Source organism: Nothobranchius furzeri, chromosome 15 (assembly GCF_043380555.1).
Source record: "Nothobranchius furzeri strain GRZ-AD chromosome 15, NfurGRZ-RIMD1, whole genome shotgun sequence".
NCBI classification, from domain to species: Eukaryota; Metazoa; Chordata; class Actinopteri; order Cyprinodontiformes; family Nothobranchiidae; genus Nothobranchius; species Nothobranchius furzeri.
In genome coordinates this window covers 3,191,784-3,203,876 of record NC_091755.1, presented here as the reverse complement: position 1 = coordinate 3,203,876, position 12,093 = coordinate 3,191,784, and positions in this window count along the sequence as shown.

Genomic DNA, 12,093 nt, shown 5'->3' with positions numbered 1-12,093 from the left:
GTCAGGTTTGTTTTAGTGTACTCCAATCAACAGTCCCTACAACCACAAAAAGGAATGGAGTCATTAGCACTTATGGTTTGTAAATGGCACCCAGAATTATGTTGCACGAAGCACAATTTCACATCATTCTGGGTCCATTTGTGTGAAAACAAGGTCCAATCATGCTGAAACTTTACAAGAAGGTAGAATCTACTTAGTTGTAAGTGATCTGAACGTTTCATGATGATCGCAAATTACTATAGGGGGTAAAATCATGTCCCAAAGGTCACCGGGCCTGGTGTCACTTTAAAGAAGTAGTCCAGTTACACATTTGTGGGCTTATAACTTGGCTTCTGAATATCCTAGAGAGGCCAGGTTTGTTTTAGAGTACTCCAATCAACAGCCCCTACAACCACAAAAATGAATGGAGTCATTAGCACTTATGGTTTGTAAATGGCACCCAGAATTATGTTGCACGAAGCACAATTTCACATCATTCTGGGTCCATTTGTGTGAAAACAAGGTCCAATCAGGCTGAAACGTTACAAGAAGGTAGAATCTATTGAGTTGTAAGTGATCTGAACGTTTCATGATGATCGCACATTCCTATAGGGGGTCAAACCAGGTCCCAAAGGTCACCGGGCCTGGTGTCACTTTAAAGAAGTAGTCCAGTTACACCTTTGTGGGCTTATAACTTGGCTTCTGAATGTCCTAGAGAGGTCAGGTTTGTTTTAGTGTACTCCAATCAACAGTCCCTACAACCACAAAAAGGAATGGAGTCATTAGCACTTATGGTTTGTAAATGGCACCCAGAATTTTGTTGCACGAAGCACAATTTCACATCATTCTGGGTCCATTTGTGTGAAAACAAGGTCCAATCAGGCTGAAACGTTACAAGAAGGTAGAATCTACTGAGTTGTAAGTGATCTGAACGTTTCATGATGATCGCACATTACTATAGGGGGTAAAATCATGTCCCAAAGGTCACCGGGCCTGGTGTCACTTTAAAGAAGTAGTCCAGTTACACATTTGTGGGCTTATAACTTGGCTTCTGAATATCCTAGAGAGGTCAGGTTTGTTTTAGAGTACTCCAATTAACAGCCCCCATTACCACAAAAAGGAATGGAGTCATTAGCGCTTATGGTTTTTAAATGGCACCCAGAATTATGTTGCACGAAGCACAATTTCACATCATTCTGGGTTCATTTGTGTGAAAACAAGGTCCAATCAGGCTGAAACGTTACAAGAAGGTAGAATCTACTGAGTTGTAAGTGATCTGAACGTTTCATGATGATCGCACATTCCTATAGGGGGTAAAACCATGTCCCAAAGGTCACCGGGCCTGGTGTCACTTTAAAGAAGTAGTCCAGTTACACCTTTGTGGGCTTATAACTTGGCTTCTGATTATCCTAGAGAGGTCAGGTTTGTTTTAGAGTACTCCAATTAACAGCCCCCATTACCACTAAAAGGAATGGAGTCATTAGCACTTATGGTTTTTAAATGGCACCCAGAATTATGTTGCACGAAGCACAATTTCACATCATTCTGGGTTCATTTGTGTGAAAACAAGGTCCAATCAGGCTGAAACGTTACAGGAAGGTAGAATCTATTGAGTTGTAAGTGATCTGAACGTTTCATGATGATAGCCCTTTCCTAAGGGGGTCAAACCATGTCCCAAAGGTCACCGGATCTGGTGTCAATTTAAAGAAGTAGTCCCTTTACACATTTGTGGGCTTATAACTTGGCTTCTGAATGTCCTAGAGAGATCAGGTTTATTTTAGTATACTCCAATCAACAGCCCCTACAACCACAAAAAGGAATGGAGTCATTAGCACTTATGGTTTTTAAATGGCACCCAGAATTATGTTGCACGAAGCACAATTTCACATCATTCTGGGTTCATTTGTGTGAAAACAAGGTCCAATCAGGCTGAAACGTTACAGGAAGGTAGAATCTATTGAGTTGTAAGTGATCTGAACGTTTCATGATGATAGCCCTTTCCTAAGGGGGTCAAACCATGTCCCAAAGGTCACCGGATCTGGTGTCAATTTAAAGAAGTAGTCCAGTTACACATTTGTGGGCTTATAACTTGGCTTCTGAAATTCCTAGAGAGATCAGGTTTGTTTTAATGTACTCCAATCAACAGCCCCTACAACCACAAAAAGGAATGGAGTCATTAGCACTTATGGTTTTTAAATGGCACCCAGAATTATGTTGCACGAAGCACAATTTCGCATCATTCTGGGTTCATTTGTGTGAAAACAAGGTCCAATCAGGCTGAAACGTTACAGGAAGGTAGAATCTATTGAGTTGTAAGTGATCTGAACGTTTCATGATGATAGCCCTTTCCTAAGGGGGTCAAACCATGTCCCAAAGGTCACCGGATCTGGTGTCAATTTAAAGAAGTAGTCCCTTTACACATTTGTGGGCTTATAACTTGGCTTCTGAATGTCCTAGAGAGATCAGGTTTGTTTTAGTATACTCCAATCAACAGCCCCTACAACCACAAAAAGGAATGGAGTCATTAGCACTTATGGTTTTTAAATGGCACCCAGAATTATGTTGCACGAAGCACAATTTCACATCATTCTGGGTTCATTTGTGTGAAAACAAGGTCCAATCAGGCTGAAACGTTACAGGAAGGTAGAATCTATTGAGTTGTAAGTGATCTGAACGTTTCATGATGATAGCCCTTTCCTAAGGGGGTCAAACCATGTCCCAAAGGTCACCGGATCTGGTGTCAATTTAAATAAGTAGTCCAGTTACACATTTGTGGGCTTATAACTTGGCTTCTGAATATCCTAGAGAGGTCAGGTTTGTTTTAGAGTACTCCAATTAACAGCCCCCATTACCACAAAAAGGAATGGAGTCATTAGCGCTTATGGTTTTTAAATGGCACCCAGAATTATGTTGCACGAAGCACAATTTCACATCATTCTGGGTTCATTTGTGTGAAAACAAGGTCCAATCAGGCTGAAACGTTACAAGAAGGTAGAATCTACTGAGTTGTAAGTGATCTGAACGTTTCATGATGATCGCACATTCCTATAGGGGGTAAAACCATGTCCCAAAGGTCACCGGGCCTGGTGTCACTTTAAAGAAGTAGTCCAGTTACACCTTTGTGGGCTTATAACTTGGCTTCTGATTATCCTAGAGAGGTCAGGTTTGTTTTAGAGTACTCCAATCAACAGCCCCCATTACCACTAAAAGGAATGGAGTCATTAGCACTTATGGTTTTTAAATGGCACCCAGAATTATGTTGCACGAAGCACAATTTCACATCATTCTGGGTTCATTTGTGTGAAAACAAGGTCCAATCAGGCTGAAACGTTACAGGAAGGTAGAATCTATTGAGTTGTAAGTGATCTGAACGTTTCATGATGATAGCCCTTTCCTAAGGGGGTCAAACCATGTCCCAAAGGTCACCGGATCTGGTGTCAATTTAAAGAAGTAGTCCCTTTACACATTTGTGGGCTTATAACTTGGCTTCTGAATGTCCTAGAGAGATCAGGTTTGTTTTAGTATACTCCAATCAACAGCCCCTACAACCACTAAAAGGAATGGAGTCATTAGCACTTATGGTTTTTAAATGGCACCCAGAATTATGTTGCACGAAGCACAATTTCACATCATTCTGGGTTCATTTGTGTGAAAACAAGGTCCAATCAGGCTGAAACGTTACAGGAAGGTAGAATCTATTGAGTTGTAAGTGATCTGAACGTTTCATGATGATAGCCCTTTCCTAAGGGGGTCAAACCATGTCCCAAAGGTCACCGGATCTGGTGTCAATTTAAAGAAGTAGTCCAGTTACACATTTGTGGGCTTATAACTTGGCTTCTGAAATTCCTAGAGAGATCAGGTTTGTTTTAATGTACTCCAATCAACAGCCCCTACAACCACAAAAAGGAATGGAGTCATTAGCACTTATGGTTTTTAAATGGCACCCAGAATTATGTTGCACGAAGCACAATTTCGCATCATTCTGGGTTCATTTGTGTGAAAACAAGGTCCAATCAGGCTGAAACGTTACAGGAAGGTAGAATCTATTGAGTTGTAAGTGATCTGAACGTTTCATGATGATAGCCCTTTCCTAAGGGGGTCAAACCATGTCCCAAAGGTCACCGGATCTGGTGTCAATTTAAAGAAGTAGTCCCTTTACACATTTGTGGGCTTATAACTTGGCTTCTGAATGTCCTAGAGAGATCAGGTTTGTTTTAGTATACTCCAATCAACAGCCCCTACAACCACAAAAAGGAATGGAGTCATTAGCACTTATGGTTTTTAAATGGCACCCAGAATTATGTTGCACGAAGCACAATTTCACATCATTCTGGGTTCATTTGTGTGAAAACAAGGTCCAATCAGGCTGAAACGTTACAGGAAGGTAGAATCTATTGAGTTGTAAGTGATCTGAACGTTTCATGATGATAGCCCTTTCCTAAGGGGGTCAAACCATGTCCCAAAGGTCACCGGATCTGGTGTCAATTTAAAAAAGTAGTCCAGTTACACATTTGTGGGCTTATAACTTGGCTTCTGAATGTCCTAGAGAGATCAGGTTTGTTTTAATGTACTCCAACCAACAGTCCCTACAACCACAAAAAGGAATGGAGTCATTAGCACTTATGGTTTTTAAATGGCACCCAGAATTATGTTGCACGAAGCACAATTTCGCATCATTCTGGGTTCATTTGTGTGAAAACAAGGTCCAATCAGGCTGAAACGTTACAGGAAGGTAGAATCTATTGAGTTGTAAGTGATCTGAACGTTTCATGATGATAGCCCTTTCCTAAGGGGGTCAAACCATGTCCCAAAGGTCACCGGATCTGGTGTCAATTTAAAGAAGTAGTCCCTTTACACATTTGTGGGCTTATAACTTGGCTTCTGAATGTCCTAGAGAGATCAGGTTTGTTTTAGTATACTCCAATCAACAGCCCCTACAACCACAAAAAGGAATGGAGTCATTAGCACTTATGGTTTTTAAATGGCACCCAGAATTATGTTGCACGAAGCACAATTTCACATCATTCTGGGTTCATTTGTGTGAAAACAAGGTCCAATCAGGCTGAAACGTTACAGGAAGGTAGAATCTATTGAGTTGTAAGTGATCTGAACGTTTCATGATGATAGCCCTTTCCTAAGGGGGTCAAACCATGTCCCAAAGGTCACCGGATCTGGTGTCACTTTAAAGAAGTAGTCCCTTTACACATTTGTGGGCTTATAACTTGGCTTCTGAATGTCCTAGAGAGATCAGGTTTGTTTTAGTATACTCCAATCAACAGCCCCTACAACCACTAAAAGGAATGGAGTCATTAGCACTTATGGTTTTTAAATGGCACCCAGAATTATGTTGCACGAAGCACAATTTCACATCATTCTGGGTTCATTTGTGTGAAAACAAGGTCCAATCAGGCTGAAACGTTACAGGAAGGTAGAATCTATTGAGTTGTAAGTGATCTGAACGTTTCATGATGATAGCCCTTTCCTAAGGGGGTCAAACCATGTCCCAAAGGTCACCGGATCTGGTGTCAATTTAAAGAAGTAGTCCAGTTACACATTTGTGGGCTTATAACTTGGCTTCTGAAATTCCTAGAGAGATCAGGTTTGTTTTAATGTACTCCAATCAACAGCCCCTACAACCACAAAAAGGAATGGAGTCATTAGCACTTATGGTTTTTAAATGGCACCCAGAATTATGTTGCACGAAGCACAATTTCGCATCATTCTGGGTTCATTTGTGTGAAAACAAGGTCCAATCAGGCTGAAACGTTACAGGAAGGTAGAATCTATTGAGTTGTAAGTGATCTGAACGTTTCATGATGATAGCCCTTTCCTAAGGGGGTCAAACCATGTCCCAAAGGTCACCGGATCTGGTGTCAATTTAAAGAAGTAGTCCCTTTACACATTTGTGGGCTTATAACTTGGCTTCTGAATGTCCTAGAGAGATCAGGTTTGTTTTAGTATACTCCAATCAACAGCCCCTACAACCACAAAAAGGAATGGAGTCATTAGCACTTATGGTTTTTAAATGGCACCCAGAATTATGTTGCACGAAGCACAATTTCACATCATTCTGGGTTCATTTGTGTGAAAACAAGGTCCAATCAGGCTGAAACGTTACAGGAAGGTAGAATCTATTGAGTTGTAAGTGATCTGAACGTTTCATGATGATAGCCCTTTCCTAAGGGGGTCAAACCATGTCCCAAAGGTCACCGGATCTGGTGTCAATTTAAAAAAGTAGTCCAGTTACACATTTGTGGGCTTATAACTTGGCTTCTGAATGTCCTAGAGAGATCAGGTTTGTTTTAATGTACTCCAACCAACAGTCCCTACAACCACAAAAAGGAATGGAGTCATTAGCACTTATAGTTTGTAAATGGCACCCAGAATTATGTTGTACGAAGCACAATTTCACATCATTCTGGGTCCATTTGTGTGAAAACAAGGTCCAATCAGGCTGAAACGTTACAAGAAGGTAGAATCTATTGAGTTGTAAGTGATCTGAACGTTTCATGATGATCACACATTCCTATAGGGGGTCAAACCATGTCCCAAAGGTCACCGGGCCTGGTGTCACTTTAAAGAAGTAGTCCAATTACACCTTTGAGGGCTTATAACTTGGCTTCCGAATGTCCTAGAGAGATCAGGTTTGTTATAGTGTACTCCAATCAACAGCCCCTACAACCTCAAAAAGGAATGGAGTCATTGGCACTTATGGTTTTTAAATGGCACCCAGAATTATGTTGCACGAAGCACAATTTCACATCATTCTGGGTCCATTTGTGTGAAAACAAGGTCCAATCAGGCTGAAAGGTTACAAGAAGGTAGAATCTATTGAGTTGTAAGTGATCTGAACATTTCAAGATGATCGCACATTCCTATAGGGGGTAAAACCATGTCCCAAAGGTCACCGGGCCTGGTGTCACTTTAAAGAAGTAGTCCAGTTACACCTTTGTGGGCTTATAACTTGGCTTCTGAATATCCTAGAGAGGTCAGGTTTGTTTTAGAGTACTCCAATTAACAGCCCCCATTACCACTAAAAAGAATGGAGTCATTAGCACTTATGGTTTTTAAAGGGCACCCTGAATTATGTTGCACGAAGCACAATTTCACATCATTCTGGGTTCATTTGTGTGAAAACAAGGTCCAATCAGGCTGAAACGTTACAGGAAGGTAGAATCTATTGAGTTGTAAGTGATCTGAACGTTTCATGATGATAGCCCTTTCCTAAGGGGGTCAAACCATGTCCCAAAGTTTACCGGATCTGGTGTCAATTTAAACAAGTAGTCCAGTTACACATTTGTGGGCTTATACCTTGGCTTCTGAATGTCCTAGAGAGATCAGGTATGTTTTAGTATACTCCAATCAACAGCCCCAAGAACCACAAAAAGGAATGGAGTCATTAGCACTTATGGTTTGTAAATGGCACCCAGAATTATTTTGCACGAAGCACAATTTCACATCATTCTGGGTTCATGTGTGTGAAAACAAGGTACAATCAGGCTGAAACGTTACAGGAAGGTAGAATCTATTGAGTTGTAAGTGATCTGAACGTTTCATGATGATAGCACTTTCCTAAGGGGGTCAAACCATGTCCCAAAGGTCACCGGATCTGGTGTCAATTTAAAGAAGTAGTCCAGTTACACGTTTGTGGGCTTATAACTTGGCTTCTGAATGTCCAAGAGAGATCAGGTTTGTTTTAATGTACTCCAACCAACAGCCCCTACAACCACAAAAAGGAATGGAGTCATTAGCACTTATATTTTGTAAATGGCACCCAGAATTATGTTGCACGAAGCACAATTTCACATCATTCTGGGTCCATTTGTGTGAAAACAAGGTTCAATCAGGCTGAAACGTTACAAGAAGGTAGAATCTATTGAGTTGTAAGTGATCTGAACGTTTCATGATGATCGCACATTCCTATAGGGGGTCAAACCATGTCCCAAAGGTCACCGGGCCTGGTGTCACTTTAAAGAAGTAGTCCAATTACACCTTTGAGGGCTTATAACTTGGCTTCTGAATGTCCTAGAGAGATCAGGTTTGTTTTAGTGTACTCCAATCAACAGCCCCTACAACCTCAAAAAGGAATGGAGTCATTAGCACTTATGGTTTTTAAATGGCACCCAGAATTATGTTGCACGAAGCACAATTTCACATCATTCTGGGTCCATTTGTGTGAAAACAAGGTCCAATCAGGCTGAAAAGTTACAAGAAGGTAGAATCTATTGAGTTGTAATTGATCTGAACATTTCATGATGATCGCACATTCCTATAGGGGGTCAAACCATGCCCCAAAGGTCACCGGGCCTGGTGTCACTTTAAAGAAGTAGTCCAGTTACACCTTTGTGGGCTTATAACTTGGCTTCTGAATATCCTAGAGAGGTCAGGTTTGTTTTAGAGTACTCCAAGTAACAGCCCCCATTACCACTAAAAGGAATGGAGTCATTAGCACTTATGGTTTGTAAATGGCACCCAGAATTATGTTGCACGAAGCACAATTTCACATCATTCTGGGTCCATTTGTGTGAAAACAAGGTCCAATAAGGCTGAAACGTTACAAAAAGGTAGATTCTATTGAGTTGTAAGTGATCTGAACGTTTCAAGATGATCGCACATTCCTATAGGGGGTCAAACCAGGTCCCAAAGGTCACCGGGCCTGGTGTCACTTTAAAGAAGTAGTCCAGTTACACCTTTGTGGGCTTATAACTTGGCTTCTGAATATCTTAGAGAGGTCAGGTTTGTTTTAGAGTACTCCAATTAACAGCCCCCATTACCACTAAAAGGAATGGAGTCATTAGCACTTATGGTTTTTAAATGGCACCCAGAATTATGTTGCACAAAGCACAATTTCACATCATTCTGGGTTCATTTGTGTGAAAACAAGGTCCAATCAGGCTGAAACGTTACAGGAAGGTAGAATCTATTGAGTTGTAAGTGATCTGAACGTTTCATGATGATCACACATTCCTATAGGGGGTCAAACCATGTCCCAAAGGTCACCAGATCTGGTGTAAATTTAAAGAAGTAGTCCAGTTACACATTTGTGGGCTTATAACTTGGCTTCTGAATGTCCTAGAGAGATCAGGATTGTTTTAGTGTACTCCAATCAACAGCCCCTACAACCACAAAAAGGAATGGAGTCAATAGCACTTATGGTTTGTAAATGGCACCCAGAATTATGTTGCACGAAGCACAATTTCACATCATTCTGGGTCCATTTGTGTGAAAACAAGGTCCAATCAGGCTGAAACGTTACAAGAAGGTAGAATCTATTGAGTTGTAATTGATCTGAACGTTTCAAGATGATCGCAATTTCCTAAGGGGGTCAAACCATGTCCCAAAGGTCACCGGATCTGGTGTCAATTTAAAGAAGTAGTCCAGTTACACATTTGTGGGCTTATAACTTGGCTTCTGAATGTCCTAGAGAGATCAGGTTTGTTTTAATGTACTCCAACCAACAGCCCCTACAACCACAAAAAGGAATGGAGTCATTAGCACTTATGGTTTGTAAATGGCACCCAGAATTATGTTGCACGAAGCACAATTTCACATCATTCTGGGTCCATTTGTGTGAAAACAAGGTCCAATCAGGCTGAAACATTACAAGAAGGTAGAATCTCTTGAGTTGTAAGTGATCTGAACGTTTCATGATGATCGCACATTCCTATAGGGGGTCAAACCATGTCCCAAAGGTCAACGGGCCTGGTGTCACTTTAAAGAAGTAGTCCAGTTACACCTTTGTGGGCTTATAACTTGGCTTCTGAATATCCTAGAGAGGTCAGGTTTGTTTTAGAGTACTCCAATTAAGAGCCCCCATTACCCCAAAAAGGAATGGAGTCATTAGCACTTATGGTTTTTAAATGGCACCCAGAATTATGTTGCACGAAGCACAATTTCACATCATTCTGGGTTAATTTGTATGAAAACAAGGTCCAATCAGGCTGAAACGTTACAGGAAGGTAGAATCTATTGAGTTGTAAGTGATCTGAACGTTTCATGATGATAGCACTTTCCTAAGGGGGTCAAACCATGTCCCAAAGGTCACCGGATCTGGTGTCAATTTAAAGAAGTAGTCCAGTTACACATTTGTGGGCTTATAACTTGGCTTCTGAATGTCCTAGAGAGATCAGGTTTGTTTTAATGTACTCCAATCAACAGCCCCTACAACCACAAAAAGGAATGGAGTCATTAGCACTTATGGTTTGTAAATGGCACCCAGAATTATGTTGCACGAAGCACAATTTCACATCATTCTGGGTCCATTTGTGTAAAAACAAGGTCCAATCATGCTGAAACGTTACAAGAAGGTAGAATCTACTGAGTTGTAAGTGATCCGAACGTTTCATGATGATTGCACATTCCTATAGGGGGTCAAACCAGGTCCCAAAGGTCACCGGGCCTGGTGTCACTTTAAAGAAGTAGTCCAGTTACACCTTTGTGGGCTTATAACTTGGCTTCTGAATGTCCTAGAGAGGTCAGGTTTGTTTTAGTGTACTCCAATCAACAGTCCCTACAACCACAAAAAGGAATGGAGTCATTAGCACTTATGGTTTGTAAATGGCACCCAGAATTATGTTGCACGAAGCACAATTTCACATCATTCTGGGTCCATTTGTGTGAAAACAAGGTCCAATCATGCTGAAACGTTACAAGAAGGTAGAATCTACTTAGTTGTAAGTGATCTGAACGTTTCATGATGATCGCAAATTACTATAGGGAGTAAAATCATGTCCCAAAGGTCACCGGGCCTGGTGTCACTTTAAAGAAGTAGTCCAGTTACAACATTTGTGGGCTTATAACTTGGCTTCTGAATATCCTAGAGAGGCCAGGTTTGTTTTAGAGTACTCCAATCAACAGCCCCTACAACCACAAAAATGAATGGAGTCATTAGCACTTATGGTTTGTAAATGGCACCCAGAATTATGTTGCACGAAGCACAATTTCACATCATTCTGGGTCCATTTGTGTGAAAACAAGGTCCAATCAGGCTGAAACGTTACAAGAAGGTAGAATCTATTGAGTTGTAAGTGATCTGAACGTTTCATGATGATCGCACATTCCTATAGGGGGTCAAACCAGGTCCCAAAGGTCACCGGGCCTGGTGTCACTTTAAAGAAGTAGTCCAGTTACACCTTTGTGGGCTTATAACTTGGCTTCTGAATGTCCTAGAGAGGTCAGGTTTGTTTTAGTGTACTCCAATCAACAGTCCCTACAACCACAAAAAGGAATGGAGTCATTAGCACTTATGGTTTGTAAATGGCACCCAGAATTTTGTTGCACGAAGCACAATTTCACATCATTCTGGGTCCATTTGTGTGAAAACAAGGTCAAATCAGGCTGAAACGTTACAAGAAGGTAGAATCTACTGAGTTGTAAGTGATCTGAACGTTTCATGATGATCGCACATTACTAAAAGGGGTAAAATCATGTCCCAAAGGTCACCGGGCCTGGTGTCACTTTAAAGAAGTAGTCCAGTTACACATTTGTGGGCTTATAACTTGGCTTCTGAATATCCTAGAGAGGTCAGGTTTGTTTTAGAGTACTCCAATTAACAGCCCCCATTACCACAAAAAGGAATGGAGTCATTAGCGCTTATGGTTTTTAAATGGCACCCAGAATGATGTTGCACGAAGCACAATTTCACATCATTCTGGGTTCATTTGTGTGAAAACAAGGTCCAATCAGGCTGAAACGTTACAAGAAGGTAGAATCTACTGAGTTGTAAGTGATCTGAACGTTTCATGATGATCGCACATTCCTATAGGGGGTAAAACCATGTCCCAAAGGTCACTGGGCCTGGTGTCACTTTAAAGAAGTAGTCCAGTTACACATTTGTGGGCTTATAACTTGGCTTCTGAATGTCCTAGAGAGATCAGGTTTGTTTTAGTGTACTCCAATCAACAGCCCCTACAACCACAAAAAGGAATGGAGTCATTAGCACTTATGGTTTGTAAACGGCACCCAGAATTATGTTGCACGAAGCACAATTTCACATCATTCTGGGTCCATTTGTGTGAAAACAAGGTCCAATCAGGCTGAAACGTTGCAAGAAGGTAGAATCTATTGAGTTGTAAGTGATCTGAACGTTTCATGATGATCGCACATTCCTATAGG